The sequence below is a fragment of the Gorilla gorilla genome, chromosome 1 (assembly GCF_029281585.2).
Source record: "Gorilla gorilla gorilla isolate KB3781 chromosome 1, NHGRI_mGorGor1-v2.1_pri, whole genome shotgun sequence".
NCBI lineage: Eukaryota > Metazoa > Chordata > Mammalia > Primates > Hominidae > Gorilla > Gorilla gorilla.
In genome coordinates, this window is record NC_073224.2 from 240,021,304 (window position 1) to 240,028,519 (window position 7,216).

At 65.4% G+C, this 7,216-nt stretch overlaps 3 non-coding genes across 3 annotated transcripts; all 3 read right to left on the reverse strand.

Annotated features, from left to right (window-relative positions):
* Positions 1-4,941: 4,941 nt before the first annotated feature.
* On the reverse strand, positions 4,942-5,052 carry MIR429 (microRNA mir-429). Its single transcript, NR_106517.1, has one exon. It is a non-coding gene; the product is annotated as a microRNA mir-429 (primary transcript).
* Positions 5,053-6,013: 961 nt separating this feature from the next.
* MIR200A (microRNA mir-200a) lies at positions 6,014-6,124 on the reverse strand. Its single transcript, NR_106513.1, has one exon. It is a non-coding gene; the product is annotated as a microRNA mir-200a (primary transcript).
* Positions 6,125-6,767: 643 nt separating this feature from the next.
* MIR200B (microRNA mir-200b) lies at positions 6,768-6,878 on the reverse strand. The gene has a single exon (NR_106512.1). It is a non-coding gene; the product is annotated as a microRNA mir-200b (primary transcript).
* Positions 6,879-7,216: the final 338 nt, after the last annotated feature.

A 7,216-nucleotide genomic window follows, 5' to 3' on the forward strand; every position in this document is an offset into this window, starting at 1 on the left:
AGTCCCCTCCCCAGCCTCCTCCTCTCCTGGGCAGCCTCCCCAGGGGACCCGCAGGCAGGGCGTAGGAGGGCGGGGCTGAGCTCACTGGACCCCAGCTGGTGGCCGCCGGCGCTTCTTACCTGCCCAGCCCACAAGGTCCTGGGAGCCTGGGCCAGAAAACAACAGTGGTGACCCGGCAACCGTCTCCTGGCAACCACCGCCCAGCCGGAACCCAGAGGTGAGCCTGGGTTTTCGGAGGATGGGGAGGGGCTGCTGAGCGGCGGGGCCAGCCCGGGAAGCCGGGCTGGGGGCTGAGGCTGGAGAAGGGCACAGCTTCATGGGCACAGCTGCCTCCCAGTCACTGCTGGGCCTGAGCCCCAGTCGCTGCCCCTCCGCCCGGCCCTCCCAGGATGGTCCCTGAGCCGTCTCTCAGGCCCCACCCATGCTCAGCACCCCAGGACCTGGCCCGGGCCAGGCTCTGCATGCACCCTGGTGATGTTGGCCGGATACACGGCTGCCAATCCCTGAGCATTCTCTGTGCTTCACGTGGTCGGGTCCCTGTTCTCACTCCACAGCGGACGAAGTGCCACTGTGCCCCCCTCTGCAAACAGGAACCGGGGGCTCCACAAAGTGAGTGCCCCCCAGAGGGGGACTCACATCTATCGGTCCAAACTGCACCATTCTGTAAGCCCCTCGCCGTGTCACAGACCTCGGCCAAAGTGAAGCATTCCGCAGGGGTTTGGGCCGTGAGGAACAGCCTGCCCGACACCTGACTTGAACACTGCGGGGAAAAACACCGAGGAACATCACGATTACCTTCTGCGGGAACAAGGGCCAAACAAACGGCCTCATCCTGAAGCCATGTGGCCCGGGCCGCTCCCACCCATACCTGTAGGCACCCCAGCCCCTAGACGGCGGTGGGCTCTGGCATCAAGCTGGTCCCCCGCCTCTGCAGGTGTTTCAGTGTACCTGTGTGTTGCTGTAAAGCTGCCCTTTCTCCATCTCTGTGTGTCTTTGTTTAACCCTCACCTTCCTCTCTCTTTTTTTTTCAATATACGGAGTCTCACTCTTTTGCCCAGGCTGGAGTGCAATGGTACGGTCTCGGCTCACTGCAACCTCCGCCTCCCAGGATCAAGCAATTCTTCTGCCTCAGCCTCCCAAGTAGCTGGGATTACAGGCGCCCACCACAGTGCCCAGCTAATTTTTGTATTTTTAATATTAATTTTATTTTTTATTTTTATTTTATTTTATATTTTATATATTTATTATTTTATATATAATTTTCTATATTATTATAATTATGTTATTATTAATTTATTATTAATTTTAGAGGGTTTCATCATGTTGGCCAGGCTGCTCTCGAACTCCTGACCTCAGGTGATCCGCCCGCCTCGGCCTCCCAAAGTGCTGGGATTACAGGCGTGAGTCACTGTGCCCGGCCTGCCCTCGCCTTCTCTTTAAAACACCTAATGATACGAGTTCTGGGAGTCCTGGGCTCGTGGCATGACCCATGGCACGGTCTGATCCCCTCTGCCTCAAACCCTGAGCCTCCAGCCACGTGTCCCCTACCCATCCGTGTCCTTCAGAGCTTTGCGTGGGTCACGAGGGCCTCTGTGCTTAGGGTCCCCTTGCAGGGGGCTGGTGGTGCCCCCAAAAGACAACCACATCCTAGCCCTGAAACCTCGAATGTGACCTTATTTAGAAGAAGGGGCTTTGCAGGTGGGGTTACGTCGGGATCTCTAGTGACATCACCCAGGGTTCCCTGGGCAGGCCCTGAATCAATGGCCTCTGCCCCCCCGAGAGGGAGGCGGAGAGAGAAGACGCAGACGTGGGGGAGACGCCGTGGGACTGGGGGGCAGAGATGGGTGACAACGCCACAGCCACTGACGCCTGAGCCGGCAGGGGCTGGAGAGGCAGACAGGGTCCTCTCCTGGAGCCCCCAGAGGGGTGCAGCCCTGCCCGCCCTGTGGCTTTGGAGTTCTGGCCTCCAGATGCGGGCGTAAGCGTCTGTTGTTGTGCCTGCCTGTGTGGTTTTTCAGCAGCCAGGAGGAGAAGCCACCCTTGCGAGAGTGTGGTGCCTGCTCCGGAGCCACCTCCCCGACCCACACCGGGGCGGCAGCCTGGGGGTTCCCCGCTCCGGGCCCCTGGGGCCTGAGCTGTGGGGGAAGAAGGGGCCCCGGCTGTCCCTGGGGAGTCCCTCGAAGGAAGAGAGAGCTCTCGGAAGCGGGGCGGTGGGGGGCGTCTCCCACCGTCTTCCTGGTTCTGTCCAGCTGGGAACAGTGTCCTCGTCCCCTCCCCGCACTCCCACCTTGCGCCTGGTGCTCAAGCTTTGAGATGGTTCCGCCGGACCCTGGTGCGGAGCAGACCCAGGAGGCCCCTCTGCCCTCTGGGAGCCTCAGGTCAGGCGGCAGGTGGGGCTGGGGCAGGTCCTGGGCTGAGTGGCTGGGCCTTCGGGGAGCAGGGCCCACCTGGTGGGGGTGACGGGTCGGGGGTTCCTTCGGTGGCTGCTGTGGCTCTCCAGGCTGGGAGCAGCAGATCCGGGTTCGGAAGCTCTGGCTCTGGGAAGGGGCCTACGTGTGTCCCCTCCTCTCTGAGGCTGAGGCAGGTGGCCTGACAGGAGCTGATGGGGATGGGAAGGACTCGCCCAGCTTCTCTCCAGAGCTGACCCTTCCGGGAACAGAGCAAGGCAGGGTCCCGGCCCCTGGGCTGGGAGGGAGAGCCCCATGTTCGTCTTTGTGGTGCACCGGCCTTTGGAGGATGTCGTCTGGACACACCTCGGAGGATGGGTTTCCTTGTGTCGGGGGAGAGGGGGTGCAGCGGGCAGGTCCCCCAACCCCTGCAGCCTCCCCTCCCTGGGGTCCCGCACAGGCCTGAGGACTCCCCACCGCCCTCAGAAGCCCCCGGGCTCCCCAGCCAGGCACTACCTCGTCCCTCACAGCTTTCCTGAGTTCAAACTTGAAAACTCTGCCTCTTAATCCCAAAATCTGGGTGATGTGGCAGCCACGGATACCTGTAGCCCCAGCAAGGTTCCTGCGCAGGGCGGGTGGGAGCGGGGCCTTGGGCTGTGGGTGTGCCTGGCCCGCGTGTCCAGGTGGGTGCAGCCCCCAAGGCCAGGCAGAATGGGGGAGGCCCGGCACCTCTCGGGCAGTGGGTGGGGCCTCCAGGCAGGCCAGGCCCTGCCACTGGAAGGGAGGTGGCCCCTTTGCCACCAACCTGTGGCTGTCACCGGGGCAGGTGTGGCTGGACCAGGAAGCCCTCCTGGCTGGCGCCTGGCTGCCTCCATCCTGTCCGCAGGCCTCACTCCTGCTGGCCTGCACCATACACTCTTGGTCACCTGCTCAGAGAGGCCCCCCAGGGCCACCGGCTGCCCCCTCGGTAGCTTCCTTCAGCACAGGCTGAGGTGTCTCCACTCAGGGACTACCCCTTCCCCCAGAACCTTGACTAAGCTGACCACAGGAGAGTCAGGGAAGATTCCTGAGCAAAAGAAGGAGGGAGGGAGGGACGGAGAGAGGAGGAGGAGGGTGGAGGGGGAAGGAGGGATGGAGGAGAGGAAGGAGGAGGGGGAGGGAAAGAGGAGGGGAGGGAGGGAGCCTCTCCCAGGAACCTCGGGGGCCTCCGGGGCCGGATGCAGTGTCTGGGGTTCTGTCCTCAGCTGGGCCCTTTGCACGGCGGGGGTCTGTGCACGTGTGGTTAAAATAAGGAGCTGGTCCAAGCATGGGAGCGTGAACGGCAGACTTTATTACTATACAAAGAGTTTTTTCTGTTTTGTTCCCGGTGCTTACGGAGGGGAGGAGGAGGAGGAGAAACCGCACAGGGAGGCTCTGGGTACGGCCCCGCCAGCCCCAGCAGGGTCCTTCCTGTCACACCCCGTGCAACGCAGCAGGCGCTGTGGAGAGTGAGCCCCACTGCAGTGTGGGGCGCAACTTCATCCAAGGGGTGCTTGGAGGGACTGGCCAGACGGGCACAGCGGTGAGGAGGTGCTGGGATGGGGAAGGTCCCCGAGCTCCGGGCGGTGCTGGATGAGCTCAGGCTCACAGGTGTGGCCCTGCCTGGCCCGAGCTCCCCAGGTGTGTCCAAACCTTGTGTTATATGCACCTTGCAGTCCAGGGCTCACCCGTGGGGTCTGGTGAGGCAGACGCCGCATTCTGGGGGTGGCACTCCAAGTTCTTCCCCACACACGTCGCTCAGGCGGCAGCAGCGTGGGGGTGGTTTCAGCTGGCCCTGCGGGGGACTGCCCCATCTCCCCAGGGAGGAAAGGGGGTCTGGAGATAGCCCCGGGTGGGGGAGGTCGACCTGCAGAGCCCGGCTTGGGGACAGCTCCAGATGACACCTCGTGTGCCGCCTGGGGTGGAGGGGCCCCCAGTGCAGGGCTGCGTGGCCCCAAGCACCTGCCTTCCCTATCCCATGGTCTTGCAGCTGGGCACCGGCCCCGCCCGCCTCAGCCCCAGAGATGGGCCCTGGAGGGAGAGTGTGGCCTGCACCCCACGGCTGGCCCCTGGAGGATGAGGGCCAGGGCCGGCCCCGGGAACCTCCCAGAGGTCTCTGCGTCCTGCTGCCTGGCCGCTGAGACGCTGTGACATTGTCCCTGCTGGGCATTTGTGCTCCTCCCTGCCCTGGGCTCAGGCACTTTGGGGGGCCCAGCTGCTTCTGTCTCAGCCTCCCCAGGTGGGGAGGGGGCTGGGGCTGTGGGGTGGGGCTCCGGGTGTCTGTGACTGTGACCCCAGGGGCCAGGCTGATAGCACGGGGTCCGCAGCATCTGCCCGGGGGCTACGGCTCGAGGGCCCCAGGAGGCCGGGTGGGCACAGGCCATGGCGAGGGTGGGGCACAGGAGCCCCAGACCCCGGCGGCTTCGCGCTGATGGGCTGCGGATGGGCACAGGCCATAGTGAGGGGGGCATGAGAGCCCCAGACTGGGCGGCGTTGCACTGATGAGCTGCAGGGCAGGCAGCTCTCTCCTCTAACGGTGATCAGGCGGCTGATGGACGGTTTTACCAGACAGTATTAGACAGAGGGCCAGGTCTAACCATGTCTGGTAAGACGCCCATCGGCCGGCGGTGGTGTGGGTGGCCTCCGGGTCCTGGGCTGGTGTCTGCGGGGCCTGTGAAGGGAAGGCCCCGGGGGCGGCTCCTGCCACCTCCTGCAGCTGCCCTGATCCCTCCTGGGTCTGCAGAACGAGCCCCCGAGGCACTTCCCTGACAGCCCCCATCCCAGCACCTGGTCCCAGCCCAGCCTGGCCGTGTGGGGGTACCCGGGAGCCACCTGGTCACCCTGGCCCTGCTCTTGGCAAAGGTTCCCTGCAGCCCCTCGCTGGCTTCCTGAAGCTCGGTCGGGTTAATGAGTAACAGCGAAGGGCAGCCTCTCCCCGGTGGCTGACCCCTCCCCAGGCTGGGGCCTTGTGTGGGGGTGCGGTCCCAGGCGCCCTGGTTGCAGATGGAAAAGATTAAACAATGGGTCATCCTGGCCTGGTGGGTTTTGGACAAAGTTCCTGTTCTTGTTGACTGGGGGAAGGAATGAGACCCCTTGTCCCTCAGAGGGCAAGCACAGAGCGTCCCCGCTCCCCTGCATGGTGGGGCTCGGGAATCTGAACCCACCTTGTCCTTCCTGCACCCCCAGCAGACCCTCCACGGAGCCCGGACCACGTGAGGGAGGCCACTGTTGCTCTTCCCTCTCCAGCCCTGGCATCCCAGCCCTATGGCCTTTCCTGGAGTCAGGTCACCCTAAAACCCAGCCTGGGAGGTTGGGTGGGGGTGAGGCACAGCGGCTCCGGGAGGGGGAGCAGGGTGCCCTCCAGGCCACCTGTGGAGGCACCAAGGGGTCCTCAAGGTGTCAGACCCAGCCTGGGCGTGAGTGACCCCGGGGGCACCCCCGGCAGAGGCCGGCCCCTCCCCTGGGGGCTGGGCTTCGGAGCTGACACAGGCCCTCTTCCGCCCCGCTCAGCCCTCCGCCCTCACCCGTCTGCTGGCCCCGCTTGGCCCCCGGCCCCAGCCCATCTCTGGAGTAGGAGCTCCGGACGTGCCTCGGTGGCGTCCCCGGCGAGCGGCGGGTCACCTTTGAACATCGTTACCAGACAGTGTTAGAGTCAAGCTGGGAAATCCAGCACTGTCCGGTAAGATGCTCACAGGGGCCCGGGAGGGACGTGGGGTCCCACAAGGCAGGCAGGGGCTGCTGTGGAAGCCCAGGGAAGACCCGGAGCGGTGAGCAGCCAGGGGTGGTTCCAGGACCGGACAGGGCTGGCGGAGAGGGGCTTGGGGGCCCTGAGACTGCACACAGGCCCACCCTCCCTGCTTCCTCCAGGGCAAGGGGACCCTGGGGCTGCTGACCCGGGACCAAGGCGGGGGCACTGGTCTGCTCGGTGGCCGGCCCACCCTGTCCGGCAGGAGGGAAGATGGCTGCAGCCAAGCTGGGTGGGGCGGCTTCCTCTGGGTTCCACATGGCTCCCGGTTGGGCCTTGCCCTCCTGAGCCCTCTGTTGGGTCCTGCTCGGCCCGCACCTGCTGGGTGTGACAGCAGCTCCCGCCCGGGCGCTGTGGGCAGGGCCCGGACACCTGAGCGTCCTAATCCCCAGATCACTGTGGGGCGCCCTGGGTGCAGCTGCAGGAGGCCTTGCATTCCGGGGTCTCTGAGATGCTGGTGGGGGTCGCCCCAGCCCCCTTCCGAAGGTCACCTCCCCCCGTCACTCTCCCCAGAGCCATCTGGCCCGGACGGGGTGGGGTCCGGTGAGCGGGCAGTGGGGGAGGGGAGTGTGGGGCTCGGTGGGAGGCCCTGGGGGCCGGGACGGGGTCGGCCGGTCGCTGCGTGCAGGGCTCCGCCGTCATCATTACCAGGCAGTATTAGAGACCTGACTCCATCCAATGCTGCCCAGTAAGATGGCCACGGCTGCCCGAGCTGGGTCCGGGGGCCGCCCGGCTGGGGGTTGCATGGGACTCGCTGGGAAGCTCAGTAGCTGGGGGGCCTCGTCCTCCTGGGGCACTGAGGACAGCATCTCCGGAGGGCAGGGGCCCGGGTGAGCCCCACCCGCCAGCCCTGCCGAGTCCAGCAGCCACCAGCTTTGGGTCCTGGGGTGGGCACCTGGGGGGCCGAAGTGTCCTGGCCAGACGGCCGAGGACCAGGTCTGAGTGGGGCTGACACGGGCCCTCTGCCCGCCCCGCTCGGCCCTCTGCCCCCACCCCTCTGCGGGGGACCTTCCCTCTGGGTGGTCCCATAGGAAGGCCTGGACAGCAGCCCCAGCCCCCCGGGCCC